Consider the following 20,384-nt stretch of genomic DNA (forward strand, 5'->3'; position numbering starts at 1 on the left):
TTTTTTATTATGACTGCTATATTATTATAGTGTCTATTCATTTTAATAATTCTGAGCGAGAGTAACAATAATTAGAAAAAAAAAAACGAATGTTTACATCGCAATTTGTTTTATATTTTGCACTCTTGAAATCATTTTTTCTTAAACTGCAACCGGAATAGTTTAAGACAGATGTAATTTTGCCTTTACATCAAGATCAATAGAACAAGTATATCTGTCACATCCAAGTAATTTGACACCGGATTCGATCAAAATGGGTAAATTTATACGTTAACATTATCTTCTATCCTCCTAAATATTTTTATTACAAATTTGGTACTATTTTATTGCATTTTCATTTTATACAGAGACAAACGAATCAGATAAAAATAATGATTATTTGGAAATGTTGTAATTTGCGCATTGTCTCTTGAAATCAATGTTTCTCACACTCGCACAAGAAACGGTCTTGATACTCTACGAAATACTAGTTTTGCAGTTCTGATAACTGATTATAAACAGTGAGGTGGTTGTGCTGAAGGGTCACTGTGTTGCGTTTTGGTCGAATGCTTAATATGAACGGTGGTGTTGTGAGTTGGGAACTATGTTGTACAGCTTATGAACAGGTGGATGATCAAAGTGATGCCCAAGTTAGTCATTATCATTATTTTGATTTATGGTGATTCCATCGAACATTTCCTGTTGCAGAATAACAAGCCATCAAGGCTCGTCTATGCATACTATGCACATTGCTTGAAATAGCTGCTGACCGTTTTTGGTAGGTAAAACATGTAATCAGTTTTCACGGCACTTTTCGTTAATCTTGTTATATTGCGGTTCTCTATTCATTTTGTTTGTTTTTTTCGTTTTTACATTAAATTCGTTTTGTTTCTGTTTTGTTTCTGAAAGTGCTTTACTATGAAGATTTAAATTAAGTTTACATCAAGACTTTAAATCAAGATGCGAATAGCATTTAAATTGAATGAACAAAGTACGGCGCCGATAATTTATAAATAAATACATGTTCTGACCAATGGGAAGGGTTAAGGGTGACATATATCAGCACAATCATAATATATCGAAGTATAATTATAATAATACATTGTCATTATTAATGTCCAGCAGATACATACAGGTAGTTAAAGTTTATATGTTTTATATTTATGTGATGTTCATCAGTTGTTTTGCAGCCGAAATTGAAGTCAATTATACACGGAAAGAAAACATATCGCTACAAAGTCTTAACAAACTTATATCTAAGAACTTGAGTAACCTTATAAGTTTAAATGTACAGAGTTAAAAAATGTCTGACAACCTGTCTATTATACTTTCACTAACAGCATACCAATATGAGAATATTTGAAGAAAGTTACGTTTCCTTTGAGGTTTTATCCCTTGCCATTGCACAAGAACATCTAATTATTGAACATGTTATGATATTAACAACAACATTTGTGACGTTCTCGAAAAAACATACATCTAGTTAAAAGGTTTTAATGTTTTAAACTATAGCCTATCCGGTGATTACTTGTTTGATTCTAAATGAAATAAAAATGAAGTGAAATAACAATTTGTTATTCGACCGGATTCGATCAAAATGGGTAAATTTATACGTTAACATTATCTTCTATCCTCCTAAATATTTTTATTACAAATTTGGTACTATTTTATTGCATTTTCATTTTATACAGAGACAAACGAATCAGATAAAAATAATGACTTGGAAATGTTGTAATTTGCGCATTGTCTCTTGAAATCAATGTTTCTCACACTCGCACAAGAAACGGTCTTGATACTCTACGAAATACTAGTTTTTCAGTTCTGATAACTGATTATAAACAGTGAGGTGGTTGTGCTGAAGGGTCACTGTTTTGCGTTTTGGTCGAATGCTTAATATGAACGGTGGTGTTGTGAGTTGGGAACTATGTTGTACAGCTTATGAACAGGTGGATGATCAAAGTGATGCCCAAGTTAGTCATTATCATTATTTTGATTTATGGTGATTCCATCGAACATTTCCTGTTGCAGAATAACAAGCCATCAAGGCTCGTCTATGCATACTATGCACATTGCTTGAAATAGCTGCTGACCGTTTTTGGTAGGTAAAACATGTAATCAGTTTTCACGGCACTTTTCGTTAATCTTGTTATATTGCGGTTCTCTATTCATTTTGTTTGTTTTTTTCGTTTTTACATTAAATTCGTTTTGTTTCTGTTTTGTTTCTGAAAGTGCTTTACTATGAAGATTTAAATTAAGTTTACATCAAGACTTTAAATCAAGATGCGAATAGCATTTAAATTGAATGAACAAAGTACGGCGCCGATACTTTATAAATAAATACATGTTCTGACCAATGGGAAGGGTTAAGGGTGACATATATCAGCACAATAATAATATATCGAAGTATAATTATAATAATACATTGTCATTATTAATGTCCAGCAGATACATACAGGTAGTTAAAGTTTATATGTTTTATATTTATGTGATGTTCATCAGTTGTTTTGCAGCCGAAATTGAAGTCAATTATACACGGAAAGAAAACATATCGCTACAAAGTCTTAACAAACTTATATCTAAGAACTTGAGTAACCTTATAAGTTTAAATGTACAGAGTTAAAAAATGTCTGACAACCTGTCTATTATACTTTCACTAACAGCATACCAATATGAGAATATTTGAAGAAAGTTACGTTTCCTTTGAGGTTTTATCCCTTGCCATTGCACAAGAACATCTAATTATTGAACATGTTATGATATTAACAACAACATTTGTGACGTTCTCGAAAAAACATACATCTAGTTAAAAGGTTTTAATGTTTTAAACTATAGCCTATCCGGTGATTACTTGTTTGATTCTAAATGAAATAAAAATGAAGTGAAATAACAATTTGTTATTCGACCGGATTCGATCAAAATGGGTAAATTTATACGTTAACATTATCTTCTATCCTCCTAAATATTTTTATTACAAATTTGGTACTATTTTATTGCATTTTCATTTTATACAGAGACAAACGAATCAGATAAAAATAATGATTACTTGGAAATGTTGTAATTTGCGCATTGTCTCTTGAAATCAATGTTTCTCACACTCGCACAAGAAACGGTCTTGATACTCTACGAAATACTAGTTTTTCAGTTCTGATAACTGATTATAAACAGTGAGGTGGTTGTGCTGAAGGGTCACTGTTTTGCGTTTTGGTCGAATGCTTAATATGAACGGTGGTGTTGTGAGTTGGGAACTATGTTGTAAAGCTTATGAACAGGTGGATGATCAAAGTGATGCCCAAGTTAGTCATTATCTTTATTTTGATTTATGGTGATTCCATCGAACATTTCCTATTGCAGAATAACAAGCCATCAAGGCCCGTCTATGCATACTATGCACATTGCTTGAAATAGCTGCTGACCGTTTTTGGTAGGTAAAACATGTAATCAGTTTTCACGGCACTTTTCGTTAATCTTGTTATATTGCGGTTCTCTATTCATTTTGTTTGTTTTTTTCGTTTTTACATTAAATTCGTTTTGTTTCTGTTTTGTTTCTGAAAGTGCTTTACTATGAAGATTTAAATTAAGTTTACATCAAGACTTTAAATCAAGATGCGAATAGCATTTAAATTGAATGAACAAAGTACGGCGTCGAGATTTTATAAATAAATACATGTTCTGACCAATGGGAAGGGTTAAGGGTGACATATATCAGCACAATCATAATATATCAAAGTATAATTATAATAATACATTGTCATTATTAATGTCCAGCAGATACATACAGGTAGTTAAAGTTTATATGTTTTATATTTATGTGATGTTCATCAGTTGTTTTGCAGCCGAAATTGAAGTCAATTATACACGGAAAGAAAACATATCGCTACAAAGCCTTAACAAACTTATATCTAAGAACTTGAGTTACCTTATAAGTTTAAATGTACAGAGTTGATAAAAATGTCTGACAACCTGTCTATTATACTTTCACTAACAGCATACCAATATGAGAATATTTGAAGAAAGTTACGTTTCCTTTGAGGTTTTATCCCTTGCCATTGCACAAGAACATCTAATTATTGAACATGTTATGATATTAACAACAACATTTTGTGACGTTCTCAAAACAACATGCATCTAGTTGAAAGGTTTTAATGTATTAAACTATAGCCTATCCGGTGATTACTTGTTTGTTTCTAAATGAAATAAAAATGAAGTGAAATAACAATTTGTTATGTTTCCCTGTTTTGAAATTTAAGCCCATTCGCACTGTTTTAAAATTTAAGCCCATTCTCACTTCCAAGTCAGAGGTCAGCGAACAAAAGGCTGGGATTAAATTTAATTTCGTCTTTTCCAAAATGTTGTTATATTCGCAACAACTAATTTTCATTTAAGCAACGAAAAGGCACACGATAAGCAAGTGTTAGTTTCAGTTTAAAAAAGTTTCGACCTAATATAAATCACCTCGTGAACGTGAAGTAAATACGTAACTCGTGGCTAGGCCTGATGTAAAACAGATAACAATGTCGATGGCTTATTTGAAGTTCAATAATGATCATCTCAGGTTTCCATTTCTTTTTCTCAGCATAGGCGGATGAACGTTCAAAGTAATTTTGAAAGTACAAATTGACAAACGAGTTGCCTCATTTAGACAAGGTTAACAATTATATGGACAAATATGACCTTCCTGTGTTTATCGTATCAGGTGGCAAATGGCATTCCCTGCTGTCACTTCCGGCGACACGACTCGTTTATCTACTACAAATGAGATTTATAGGCACAATTTCACTGTTGGTCGTCTCAATTGTATAATAATAAATTGATGACGTTAACAAGAGGTTTTAATGGAAGGTCAATAATTTCCTTGCGATAAGTTGATTGATGAAAAGGTATCAAATTAATATATTTTAAATCTCTTGACATTTGATATAGTAGAGTAAATAAAAAGACATATGTCTGCTGATAAAGAAGATTCACCGATGCTCGGTTGCAATGGCATCTGTTTTAAATACACCAGAAATAGAAAAAAGATGGTGACTGTTGTTGTAATCGTTCAATTGTGACATTAACAAATGTAAGCAAAATAACCTGTTCATCTTAATGCACGTCTTTATATATTCCAATAAACGGGCATGTCTTAATTATGTCAATATATTTTCATAATTACAGCTGAGCAGTTTCTTACAGAAAAGTCTACATTTAGATAAAAACATGTTACCCAAACGATAACCGAGAGCTGTCACAGAAGTGATGAATCACCAAAATATATGTACATAAAACTGTTAAATGACGAGTATTTAAGCTCATTTACATTATGTAACTGTCTTTTCATCCTGAATAATTTAAGGACCAACTATTAACTAACAGATGGCCAAAACCATTGTAAAAACTAGTAAGTTTGTAAACTTAAAATGGGTTCACAGGTTTCAAGTCTGACCAGTACTTATTTATTATCATGTAATAGCTAATACAAGGGCCATACCATGAGACAAAGGGAAATGTCACAGAAATCGCGAATGTATCATTCAAAGTGCTTAATACCATCTCAACGGGGTTTGCAAGTGTGTAGATGCAATGCATGTTTAAGCAATATGTGACACAATATTGCTCCAATCAATTTCAAGGCGATAGTATTAAGACAATTCGAAATGTTTCACAAATTTCAGATGCACATATACTTTACTGAAAAGCATTTTCTATAAAGTTTCATAAGTGTTGGTAAAAATTCATTTGGATCTTCTTGCGTTACAATAGTATTCTGTTTTAACTATTCTTCTAACTTTAACAACCAGTTCAAGGTCCATACAAATAAACACGAATATGACAGGTTTGTTTCATGTTGTGCCTATATCGTCTCCTTGTCTGTTTGTTTGAACACCCTATTGCTTTTCCATCAATAAATTACAGCTTATATTATGAATTATCGTTGCTTTCATTTTCACATATGCCAGCCAAATAACATCACAATCATAGGTCGGTACAATCACAAAGAACGTTCCATCTTCTCCATAAAATATTTGCGAATTAATCGATAAAGATACTTATGTAGATTTAGATAATGACGTATCACCTAATACTGTTATTTTCGTTATGAAATTGACTATAGCTTACGGCCTAGCGTTTTACGGGTCTATCTATTACTTATAGGACATGAGGAATGTTACGTTAATACCTTTTTTCTTCTAGATAATCTCTCCCGTAACTTAAATCTCTTTTTATTGCCGCATTGCAGCATACGATTTACATTTTTTGGTCGTACATAAAACTGTTTAACCATCATAGAGACAAAATCATATAAATGGGAACCCCGTCTAAGCCGTTCTAAATTAGTTTCTTCTTTTCTTATATATGCAATTGGAATCGAGTTTGATTTTTTTTCACCGCTTAAACATCAAACTTGAATTGTCAGATTTACAAATCCGACGTACCTTCACATGACAATTTCTTGAGCTATAGGCAAACAAATGTTCTACCGATTTATATATGGTGTTATTCAGTGTTTGTTCAATAATAATCAGGTATCCCGTGTTTTTCTTTATTTCAGAAATTCCAACCCCAGCCTCTTTTTTTGGTGTTTCAATTGCATTTAATAAAGACAGCACGTGTTATTTTAATGTGAAGAAGAAGCCATATTTGATTAATACATTAAGAAAGTAATGAAAGTATTGAAATGATAGGGCATGAGAGAGTGTAAAAATAAAGTGGTATTATAGGTATAGAAATATTTAGTCATTGATAAGTTAAGATAGGTAACTTTGTTTTCCGACAGTGTCTTTTAAAAATATCGATTCTTTCGAGTCTATACTTAGATCTACTTTGTCGAAATCATTTTAAGTTGTACACAATAGAATCCGTAGAAAATAAACATAACTGTGCTGGCTGATCAGGTGAAGAAATACAGAAAAGTGTCGACTAGAGAACGTTGGACACTAGTACGCAAGTCACTAGTGTACGCGACTAAAATATAGCAGGGTAAAGGTGTAGCTTCCAGTCTAGTTCGGTTTTGACACTGTTGTTTTACTTTATAAAATATGTCCAAATAACTTATTCGAAAAAGGCACTGCACATATAAACACAGGGGAAATAAATGGGTGATCAATGGCAGTTATTTTTTTTCTAAATAAATCCAGCTGAGATGCGCATGAACCTTTTTAAATTAGAAGCTTTATGCAAATTGATCACCGGGAAAAAACACATTTAAAGATTAGTTAACGAATTGTATCTGTCTACCAGGACTTCCTTTCAGAGGAATCCTACTTCGAAATTCAATTCAATCTCGTTTCTGAGTAAAACCTAATTGCAGGTCATGAAAATGGCGGGCCCTATCAAATTATTCATCTTAAGGTTTCTGAGTAAAACCTAATTGCAAGTCATAAAAATGGCGGGCCCTATCAAATTATTCATCTTAAGTTCTATTTACCTCGTTATATAAGGAAACAGTAATTAATATGGAATGCAAAAACGCAACTGTATTCTGTTTGATATGAAGAAAACACTCCTATTGCAATTAGCTGAGCATTCTTATGCTAATATTTCTTTAAAACATTTACAAAACATTTAACTGCCGTAATCAAAGTGTACACTATTTTATATGTGCATATGCATTCATCAAAGTGAGTTTTGTTTCCTGCGAAACTTCATGGACAATAAGGTATTAAAGAAAAGGCTATAATGTTACCGTGCAGTAGAGGTCTGGTATTTGGTACAGAATAATATTGCTAAAGAAATCTGGGGCGATATTTATACAACTTTTTCAGTCATTTCTTAACCTAAAATCAAGTTCCTTTGTCTAAATTGTAAAATAAAAAGAAACGTTCCACAAAGACGTTTTAACATAAGAAATATGCCATTTCAATGAAAAATAAAACTAATGTATTTCAGATATTATTCAGTTAATATTTTATATGAAAGGAGAAATACTTAAGTTAGGAAATGAATTAAGATGTTAAATGAATATTGGCTCTGATCTCGGAGGAAGATCCCTTGGAAACACAAAGTACATCCAACGATTCGGAATATGAACAGTATCGATTTGACGAACACTGTCCATTCGCGGCAAAATCACCTTTCAACACTCTAAGGGTGGGTGTTAGCGGTCATCCTTCATTCATGTCACTACTGATGCAATGAAAACTTCACTGACTAGCCAAGTAGCCATGGAATAAAAAAGACCCTGTTAAAGAGGCATGTGTAAGCGGTAATCAATTGTTCATGTCACTTCTGATGCAGCGGAAACTACACGGACTAGCCAAGTAGCCTAGGAACCCCTGTTAAAAGACACAAGTAAAAGACCTGACATACATTGCATGTTAGACACAAAACGTTTAAATGACAAAGATTGACCATTGATACCTACACTGACTATATAATAACTTTTTATTCTGTTGAAAGGAATACAGTCATAAAAGGTAAAAAATAAAACCGGACATGTAACAGAAGCAGCCTTGCATATGGAAGAGGACATCGACAGCTATAGAACTGTATTTCTATTTTTGTTTTAGATATTATTTATTTGTATAAACAATACAAAATAAAGAATTAAACCATTATGCTATAACAAGCCTTTGCATTTGGAATACGCAAGCTAAATTGCATGGAAACTTCATGAAGGTGGTCGAAAATTACCGTCAGAAATAAGAAGAAAGCTAAAGCTTTTACAATGTCTCTAATTTGATTTTAAATTATGGTTTCTTTATGTATAACCACACGTTTTCATTAGTACAAACACCATTTTTATAAATGAACCTCTGTGATTATACAGTTTTAAACCTTGTTAACATCGTTTTGAAAGACGTTTGTATTTGTTTTAGTCATTGTTACCAGTAAAATGTCTGCATATCGGTTGAGTTAACTGATGTAAACAAAATAGATATTTGAACGTCGAAGCATGCTTACAATTTTTAAACTTCTTTAGAACATATAACATATATGGTTGGGAATGCTAAATGTGGTTAAGTGTGTGAGGGGTCAGCTAAGTTTAAGTTTTGGCACATTCTGAGCATTCAGACACCACAAAGTTTGCAGTAATACTTAGTGATGTGGGCTACAAGCTGAACCACTAGATTGACGGAATGCTAGACGACTATGTTTAAAAATATTGCACCTTAATATATCCATAAAAAGCACTATCGTTTCACTAATTTTGTACTAACCACAATTGTTACCCATTTTCATTTAAATATTCAAACTAACTCAATCATTTGCCACATTCAGAATAGAACACCAGAAAGTATGCAGTGGATACATAGTGATGACGGTTTCAAGCTTACGTTCTAGATGAACATAGTTCTAAACCACTAGGTCTATCGTTGTGCACTTTAATATTTCCATAAAGATCACCATCATTGCAACCATAATTAAACAAGGTTTAAGTGGTGTCAAAGAACAACGAATAGCGTGTAAAACTTGTTCAGTTAAACAAGGGTTCGGAAAATTTATCTTATTTGTCTTGAATGTTCCAAAGCCATGACCGATTATTTTAATTTTCCATTTAATATTCTGTCAAACTTGCGCCATATTGAGCGGAATTATATGAAAATGAGGCGAACTATGACACTGAGTACTTGCGATTCTGCCAATTAAATAAAACACTGATTAAGCTGCCGTTTCATATCTTAATGACATTTCCAGCGCGTTGTCCTTTACTTGCTGTTTGGCCTAAAACATAAATCAAACGTTGATTGAAAATGAGAATCTATGAAAAATTTGTCTGAAGAAGAATGGGGAAATGTAATGGCTGCTTAGAAACTCTGAAAGTTGAGATCCAATAATCAGGTCCTCGACGGAGCTAATATAACTTTGAAACTATTTAAACTGATTTAAGTCAGGCAAACCTACTGCAATTTCACTTTCGTCGGTAAAACTAAAGCAATTGAAAACTATGAACCTTTATTTACAAGAAGTGTACTTGGATGAACAAGTCTCCGATGATCATATAAATGTTTTATTAAAATGCTTTCTAAACAAATCGACATTGAATACAAATTTTCATTCCTCTCGAACATCATGTAAATTCAAAGGTGAGAGTAAATGAAATAGCTTCATTTTAAATGTAAGTACAGAAATATAATAATCAATTGACTATGTTTCACAGTTATACTAAAGTTATTAGTTTGGTCAAAAATCAATTAAAACAAATCTTATCTGGCATTATTACTTTTGCAGCATACATATTTAGCAATGATATTCAATAGAGAGCTCGAAGAAAACAATGATAATCTGTTCTGTTCATAGTATAATTGGGAATGCAGTATTTAATAGGCGGTTTTGGTCGCAGAACATTAAAGAAAACTATAGCGCCTGCGTACATTCTAAAGAGTTGTTTGAATAATTCATTCGATATCCATATGTTTCCAATTAAGTGCACAATTATATTATGCATGCCAATACGGCCTTGCTTTAAAACAGGTTTAACTTCCCATCCTATCTGTAAAATCATTGTGAATACAATGAATTATTGAATGTAATATTTACGTAATCAATGTCTCTTTTGATCTATATGAAACCTTTACAAGTCAAAGGGACAAGCTTTTACTTTGTAACTTTTAATATAACGGACTATAAATTCTCATTTAAACGCACTTAAATTCAATGATTAACGTTTTGACACAGGATATGGTTTTAGACATCCGTACTTCAGACGTTGAATAGGTTCTATGAAACAAGTATATATTTCGCACCCATGCAATTAAACACGGAAATCGATCCCACGTTCGATGTTTAGACAAATACTGAGTAAATGTATACCTTTTAAAGGTTTTTTATTATGACTGCTATATTATTATAGTGCCTATTCATTTTAATAATTCTGAGCGAGAGTAACAATAATTAGACAAAACCAATGTTTACATCGCAATTTGTTTTATATTTTGCACTCTTGAAATCATTTTTTCTTAAACTGCAACCGGAATAGTTTAAGACAGATGTAATTTTGCCTTTACATCAAGATCAATAGAACAAGTATATCTGTCACATCCAAGTAATTTGACACCGGATTCGATCAAAATGGGTAAATTTATACGTTAACATTATCTTCTATCCTCCTAAATATTTTTATTACAAATTTGGTACTATTTTATTGCATTTTCATTTTATACAGAGACAAACGAATCAGATAAAAATAATGATTACTTGGAAATGTTGTAATTTGCGCATTGTCTCTTGAAATCAATGTTTCTCACACTCGCACAAGAAACGGTCTTGATACTCTACGAAATACTAGTTTTGCAGTTCTGATAACTGATTATAAACAGTGAGGTGGTTGTGCGGAAGGGTCACTGTGTTGCGTTTTGGTCGAATGCTTAATATGAACGGTGGTGTTGTGAGTTGGGAACTATGTTGTACAGCTTATGAACAGGTGGATGATCAAAGTGATGCCCAAGTTAGTCATTATCATTATTTTGATTTATGGTGATTCCATCGAACATTTCCTATTGCAGAATAACAAGCCATCAAGGCTCGTCTATGCATACTATGCACATTGCTTGAAATAGCTGCTGACCGTTTTTGGTAGGTAAAACATGTAATCAGTTTTCACGGCACTTTTCGTTAATCTTGTTATATTGCGGTTCTCTATTCATTTTGTTTGTTTTTTTCGTTTTTACATTAAATTCGTTTTGTTTCTGTTTTGTTTCTGAAAGTGCTTTACTATGAAGATTTAAATTAAGTTTACATCAAGACTTTAAATCAAGATGCGAATAGCATTTAAATTGAATGAACAAAGTACGGCGCCGATACTTTATAAATAAATACATGTTCTGACCAATGGGAAGGGTTAAGGGTGACATATATCAGCACAATAATAATATATCAAAGTATAATTATAATAATACATTGTCATTATTAATGTCCAGCAGATACATACAGGTAGTTAAAGTTTATATGTTTTATATTTATGTGATGTTCATCAGTTGTTTTGCAGCCGAAATTGAAGTCAATTATACACTGAAAGAAAACATATCGCTACAAAGTCTTAACAAACTTATATCTAAGAACTTGAGTAACCTTATAAGTTTAAATGTACAGAGTTGATAAAAATGTCTGACAACCTGTCTATTATACTTTCACTAACAGCATACCAATATGAGAATATTTGAAGAAAGTTACGTTTCCTTTGAGGTTTTATCCCTTGCCATTGCACAAGAACATCTAATTATTGAACATGTTATGATATTAACAACAACATTTGTGACGTTCTCGAAAAAACATACATCTAGTTAAAAGGTTTTAATGTTTTAAACTATAGCCTATCCGGTGATTACTTGTTTGTTTCTAAATGAAATAAAAATGAAGTGAAATAACAATTTGTTATTCGACCGGATTCGATCAAAATGGGTAAATTTATACGTTAACATTATCTTCTATCCTCCTAAATATTTTTATTACAAATTTGGTACTATTTTATTGCATTTTCATTTTATACAGAGACAAACGAATCAGATAAAAATAATGATTACTTGGAAATGTTGTAATTTGCGCATTGTCTCTTGAAATCAATGTTTCTCACACTCGCACAAGAAACGGTCTTGATATTCTACGAAATACTAGTTTTTCAGTTCTGATAACTGATTATAAACAGTGAGGTGGTTGTGCTGAAGGGTCACTGTTTTGCGTTTTGGTCGAATGCTTAATATGAACGGTGGTGTTGTGAGTTGGGAACTATGTTGTAAAGCTTATGAACAGGTGGATGATCAAAGTGATGCCCAAGTTAGTCATTATCTTTATTTTGATTTATGGTGATTCCATCGAACATTTCCTATTGCAGAATAACAAGCCATCAAGGCCCGTCTATGCATACTATGCACATTGCTTGAAATAGCTGCTGACCGTTTTTGGTAGGTAAAACATGTAATCAGTTTTCACGGCACTTTTCGTTAATCTTGTTATATTGCGGTTCTCTATTCATTTTGTTTGTTTTTTTCGTTTTTACATTAAATTCGTTTTGTTTCTGTTTTGTTTCTGAAAGTGCTTTACTATGAAGATTTAAATTAAGTTTACATCAAGACTTTAAATCAAGATGCGAATAGCATTTAAATTGAATGAACAAAGTACGGCGTCGAGATTTTATAAATAAATACATGTTCTGACCAATGGGAAGGGTTAAGGGTAACATATATCAGCACAATCATAATATATCGAAGTATAATTATAATAATACATTGTCATTATTAATGTCCAGCAGATACTTACAGGTAGTTAAAGTTTATATGTTTTATATTTATGTGATGTTCATCAGTTGTTTTGCAGCCGAAATTGAAGTCAATTATACACGGAAAGAAAACATATCGCTACAAAGCCTTAACAAACTTATATCTAAGAACTTGAGTTACCTTATAAGTTTAAATGTACAGAGTTGATAAAAATGTCTGACAACCTGTCTATTATACTTTCACTAACAGCATACCAATATGAGAATATTTGAAGAAAGTTACGTTTCCTTTGAGGTTTTATCCCTTGCCATTGCACAAGAACATCTAATTATTGAACATGTTATGATATTAACAACAACATTTTGTGACGTTCTCAAAACAACATGCATCTAGTTGAAAGGTTTTAATGTATTAAACTATAGCCTATCCGGTGATTACTTGTTTGTTTCTAAATGAAATAAAAATGAAGTGAAATAACAATTTGTTATGTTTCCCTGTTTTGAAATTTAAGCCCATTCTCACTGTTTTAAAATTTAAGCCCATTCTCACTTCCAAGTCAGAGGTCAGCGAACAAAAGGCTGGGATTAAATTTAATTTCGTCATTTCCAAAATGTTGTTACATTCGCAACAACTAATTTTCATTTAAGCAACGAAAAGGCACACGATAAGCAAGTGTTAGTTTCAGTTTAAAAAAGTCTCGACCTAATATAAATCACCTCGTGAACGTGAAGTAAATACGTAACTCGTGGCTAGGCCTGATGTAAAACAGATAACAATGTCGATGGCTTATTTGTAGTTCAATAATGATCATCTCAGGTTTCCATTTCTTTTTCTCAGCATAGGCGGATGAACGTTCAAAGTAATTTTGAAAGTACAAATTGACAAACGAGTTGCCTCATTTAGACAAGGTTAACAATTATATGGACAAATATGACCTTCCTGTGTTTATCGTATCAGGTGGCAAATGGCATTCCCTGCTGTCACTTCCGGCGACACGACTCGTTTATCTACTACAAATGAGATTTATAGGCACAATTTCACTGTTGGTCGTCTCAATTGTATAATAATAAATTGATGACGTTAACAAGAGGTTTTAATGGAAGGTCAATAATTTCCTTGCGATAAGTTGATTGATGAAAAGGTATCAAATTAATATATTTTAAATCTCTTGACATTTGATATAGTAGAGTAAATAAAAAGACATATGTCTGCTGATAAAGAAGATTCACCGATGCTCGGTTGCAATGGCATCTGTTTTAAATACACCAGAAATAGAAAAAAGATGGTGACTGTTGTTGTAATCGTTCAATTGTGACATTAACAAATGTAAGCAAAATAACCTGTTCATCTTAATGCACGTCTTTATATATTCCAATAAACGGGCATGTCTTAATTATGTCAATATATTTTCATAATTACAGCTGAGCAGTTTCTTACAGAAAAGTCTACATTTAGATAAAAACATGTTACCCAAACGATAACCGAGAGCTGTCACAGAAGTGATGAATCACCAAAATATATGTACATAAAACTGTTAAATGACGAGTATTTAAGCTCATTTACATTATGTAACTGTCTTTTCATCCTGAATAATTTAAGGACCAACTATTAACTAACAGATGGCCAAAACCATTGTAAAAACTAGTAAGTTTGTAAACTTAAAACGGGTTCACAGGTTTCAAGTCTGACCAGTACTTATTTATTATCATGTAATAGCTAATACAAGGGCCATACCATGAGACAAAGGGAAATGTCACAGAAATCGCGAATGTATCATTCAAAGTGCTTAATACCATCTCAACGGGGTTTGCAAGTGTGTAGATGCAATGCATGTTTAAGCAGTATGTGACACAATATTGCTCCAATCAATTTCAAGGCGATAGTATTAAGACAATTCGAAATGTTTCACAAATTTCAGATGCACATATACTTTACTGAAAAGCATTTTCTATGAAGTTTCATAAATGTTGGTAAAAAATCATTTGGATCTTCTTGCGTTACAATAGTATTCTGTTTTAACTATTCTTCTAACTTTAACAACCAGTTCAAGGTCCATACAAATAAACACGAATATGACAGGTTTGTTTCATGTTGTGCCTATATCGTCTCCTTGTCTGTTTGTTTGAACACCCTATTGCTTTTCCATCAATAAATTACAGCTAATATTATGAATTATCGTTGCTTTCATTTTCACATATGCCAGCCAAATAACATCACAATCATAGGTCGGTACAATCACAAAGAACGTTCCATCTTCTCCATAAAATATTTGCGAATTAATCGATAAAGATACTTATGTAGATTTAGATAATGACGTATCACCTAATACTGTTATTTTCGTTATGAAATTGACTATAGCTTACGGCCTAGCGTTTTACGGGTCTATCTATTACTTATAGGACATGAGGAATGTTACGTTAATACCTTTTTTCTTCTAGATAATCTCTCCCGTAACTTAAATCTCTTTTTATTGCCGCATTGCAGCATACGATTTACATTTTTTGGTCGTACATAAAACTGTTTAACCATCATAGAGACAAAATCATATAAATGGGAACCCCGTCTAAGCCGTTCTAAATTAGTTTCTTCTTTTCTTATATATGCAATTGGAATCGAGTTTGATTTTTTTTCACCGCTTAAACATCAAACTTGAATTGTCAGATTTACAAATCCGACGTACCTTCACATGACAATTTCTTGAGCTATAGGCAAACAAATGTTCTACCGATTTATATATGGTGTTATTCAGTGTTTGTTCAATAATAATCAGGTATCCCGTGTTTTTCTTTATTTCAGAAATTCCAACCCCAGCCTCTTTTTTTGGTGTTTCAATTGCATTTAATAAAGACAGCACGTGTTATTTTAATGTGAAGAAGAAGCCATATTTGATTAATACATTAAGAAAGTAATGAAAGTATTGAAATGATAGGGCATGAGAGAGTGTAAAAATAAAGTGGTATTATAGGTATTGAAATATTTAGTCATTGATAAGTTAAGATAGGTAACTTTGTTTTCCGACAGTGTCTTTTAAAAATATCGATTCTTTCGAGTCTATACTTAGATCTACTTTGTCGAAATCATTTTAAGTTGTACACAATAGAATCCGTAGAAAATAAACATAACTGTGCTGGCTGATCAGGTGAAGAAATACAGAAAAGTGTCGACTAGAGAACGTTGGACACTAGTACGCAAGTCACTAGTGTACGCGACTAAAATATAGCAGGGTAAAGGTGTAGCTTCCAGTCTAGTTCGGTTTTGACACTGTTGTTTTACTTTATAAAATATGTCCAAATAACTTATTCGAAAAAGGCACTGCACATATAAACACAGGGGAAATAAATGGGTGATCAATGGCAGTTATTTTTTTTCTAAATAAATCCAGCTGAGATGCGCATGAACCTTTTTAAATTAGAAGCTTTATGCAAATTGATCACCGGGAAAAAACACATTTAAAGATTAGTTAACGAATTGTATCTGTCTACCAGGACTTCCTTTCAGAGGAATCCTACTTCGAAATTCAATTCAATCTCGTTTCTGAGTAAAACCTAATTGCAGGTCATGAAAATGGCGGGCCCTATCAAATTATTAATCTTAAGGTTTCTGAGTAAAACCTAATTGCAAGTCATAAAAATGGCGGGCCCTATCAAATTATTCATCTTAAGTTCTATTTACCTCGTTATATAAGGAAACAGTAATTAATATGGAATGCAAAAACGCAACTGTATTCTGTTTGATATGAAGAAAACACTCCTATTGCAATTAGCTGAGCATTCTTATGCTAATATTTCTTTAAAACATTTACAAAACATTTAACTGCCGTAATCAAAGTGTACACTATTTTATATGTGCATATGCATTCATCAAAGTGAGTTTTGTTTCCTGCGAAACTTCATGGACAATAAGGTATTAAAGAAAAGGCTATAATGTTACCGTGCAGTAGAGGTCTGGTATTTGGTACAGAATAATATTGCTAAAGAAATCTGGGGCGATATTTATACAACTTTTTCAGTCATTTCTTAACCTAAAATCAAGTTCCTTTGTCTAAATTGTAAAATAAAAAGAAACGTTCCACAAAGACGTTTTAACATAAGAAATATGCCATTTCAATGAAAAATAAAACTAATGTATTTCAGATATTATTCAGTTAATATTTTATATGAAAGGAGAAATACTTAAGTTAGGAAATGAATTAAGATGTTAAATGAATATTGGCTCTGATCTCGGAGGAAGATCCCTTGGAAACACAAAGTACATCCAACGATTCGGAATATGAACAGTATCGATTTGACGAACACTGTCCATTCGCGGCAAAATCACCTTTCAACACTCTAAGGGTGGGTGTTAGCGGTCATCCTTCATTCATGTCACTACTGATGCAATGAAAACTTCACTGACTAGCCAAGTAGCCATGGAATAAAAAAGACCCTGTTAAAGAGGCATGTGTAAGCGGTAATCAATTGTTCATGTCACTTCTGATGCAGCGGAAACTACACGGACTAGCCAAGTAGCCTAGGAACCCCTGTTAAAAGACACAAGTAAAAGACCTGACATACATTGCATGTTAGACACAAAACGTTTAAATGACAAAGATTGACCATTGATACCTACACTGACTATATAATAACTTTTTATTCTGTTGAAAGGAATACAGTCATAAAAGGTAAAAAATAAAACCGGACATGTAACAGAAGCAGCCTTGCATATGGAAGAGGACATCGACAGCTATAGAACTGTATTTCTATTTTTGTTTTAGATATTATTTATTTGTATAAACAATACAAAATAAAGAATTAAATCATTATGCTATAACAAGCCTTTGCATTTGGAATACGCAAGCTAAATTGCATGGAAACTTCATGAAGGTGGTCGAAAATTACCGTCAGAAATAAGAAGAAAGCTAAAGCTTTTACAATGTCTCTAATTTGATTTTAAATTATGGTTTCTTTATGTATAACCACACGTTTTCATTAGTACAAACACCATTTTTATAAATGAACCTCTGTGATTATACAGTTTTAAACCTTGTTAACATCGTTTTGAAAGACGTTTGTATTTGTTTTAGTCATTGTTACCAGTAAAATGTCTGCATATCGGTTGAGTTAACTGATGTAAACAAAATAGATATTTGAACGTCGAAGCATGCTTACAATTTTTAAACTTCTTTAGAACATATAACATATATGGTTGGGAATGCTAAATGTGGTTAAGTGTGTGAGGGGTCAGCTAAGTTTAAGTTTTGGCACATTCTGAGCATTCAGACACCACAAAGTTTGCAGTAATACTTAGTGATGTGGGCTACAAGCTGAACCACTAGATTGACGGAATGCTAGACGACTATGTTTGAAAATATTGCACCTTAATATATCCATAAAAAGCACTATCGTTTCACTATTTTTGTACTAACCACAATTGTAACCCATTTTCATTTAAATATTCAAACTAACTCAATCATTTGCCACATTCAGAATAGAACACCAGAAAGTATGCAGTGGATACATAGTGATGACGGTTTCAAGCTTACGTTCTAGATGAACATAGTTCTAAACCACTAGGTCTAGCGTAGTGCACTTTAATATTTCCATAAAGATCACCATCATTGCAACCATAATTAAACAAGGTTTAAGTGGTGTCAAAGAACAACGAATAGCGTGTAAAACTTGTTCAGTTAAACAAGGGTTCGGAAAATTTATCTTATTTGTCTTGAATGTTCCAAAGCCATGACCGATTATTTTAATTTTCCATTTAATATTCTGTCAAACTTGCGCCATATTGAGCGGAATTATATGAAAATGAGGCGAACTATGACACTGAGTACTTGCGATTCTGCCAATTAAATAAAACACTGATTAAGCTGCCGTTTCATATCTTAATGACATTTCCAGCGCGTTGTCCTTTACTTGCTGTTTGGCCTAAAACATAAATCAAACGTTGATTGAAAATGAGAATCTATGAAAAATTTGTCTGAAGAAGAATGGGGAAATGTAATGGCTGCTTAGAAACTCTGAAAGTTGAGATCCAATAATCAGGTCCTCGACGGAGCTAATATAACTTTGAAACTATTTAAACTGATTTAAGTCAGGCAAACCTACTGCAATTTCACTTTCGTCTGTAAAACTAAAGCAATTGAAAACTATGAACCTTTATTTACAAGAAGTGTACTTGGATGAACAAGTCTCCGATGATCATATAAATGTTTTATTAAAATGCTTTCTAAACAAATCGACATTGAATACAAATTTTCATTCCTTTCGAACATCATGTAAATTCAAAGGTGAGAGTAAATGAAATAGCTTCATTTTAAATGTAAGTACAGAAATATAATAATCAATTGACTATGTTTCACCGTTATACTAAAGTTATTAGTTTGGTCAAAAATCAATTAAAACAAATCTTATCTGGCATTATTTCTTTTGCAGCATAAATATTTAGCAATGATATTAAATAGAGAGCTCGAAGAAAACAATGATAATCTGTTCTGTTCATAGTATAATTGGGAATGCAGTATTTAATAGGCGGTTTTGGTCGCAGAACATTAAAGAAAACTATAGCGCCTGCGTACATTCTAAAGAGTTGTTTGAATAATTCATTCGATATCCATATGTTTCCAATTAAGTGCACAATTATATTATGCATGCCAATACGGCCTTGCTTTAAAACAGGTTTAACTTCCCATCCTATCTGTAAAATCATTGTGAATACGATGAATTATTGAATGTAATATTTACGCAATCAATGTCTCTTTTGATCTATATGAAACCTTTACAAGTCAAAGGGACAAGCGTTTACTTTGTAACTTTTAATATAACGCACTATAAATTCTCATTTAAACGCACTTAAATTCAATGATTAACGTTTTGACACAGGATATGGTTTTAGACATCCGTACTTCAGACGTTGAATAGGTTCTATGAAACAAGTATATATTTCGCACCCATGCAATTAAACACGGAATTCGATCCCACGTTCGATGTTTAGACAAATACTGAGTAAATGTATACCTTTTAAAGGTTTTTTATTATGACTGCTATATTATTATAGTGCCTATTCATTTTAATAATTCTGAGCGAGAGTAACAATAATTAGACAAAACTAATGTTTACATCGCAATTTGTTTTATATTTTGCACTCTTGAAATCATTTTTTCTTAAACTGCAACCGGAATAGTTTAAGACAGATGTAATTTTGCCTTTACATCAAGATCAATAGAACAAGTATATCTGTCACATCCAAGTAATTTGACACCGGATTCGATCAAAATGGGTAAATTTA

Source organism: Mya arenaria, chromosome 12, assembly GCF_026914265.1.
Source record: "Mya arenaria isolate MELC-2E11 chromosome 12, ASM2691426v1".
NCBI lineage: Eukaryota > Metazoa > Mollusca > Bivalvia > Myida > Myidae > Mya > Mya arenaria.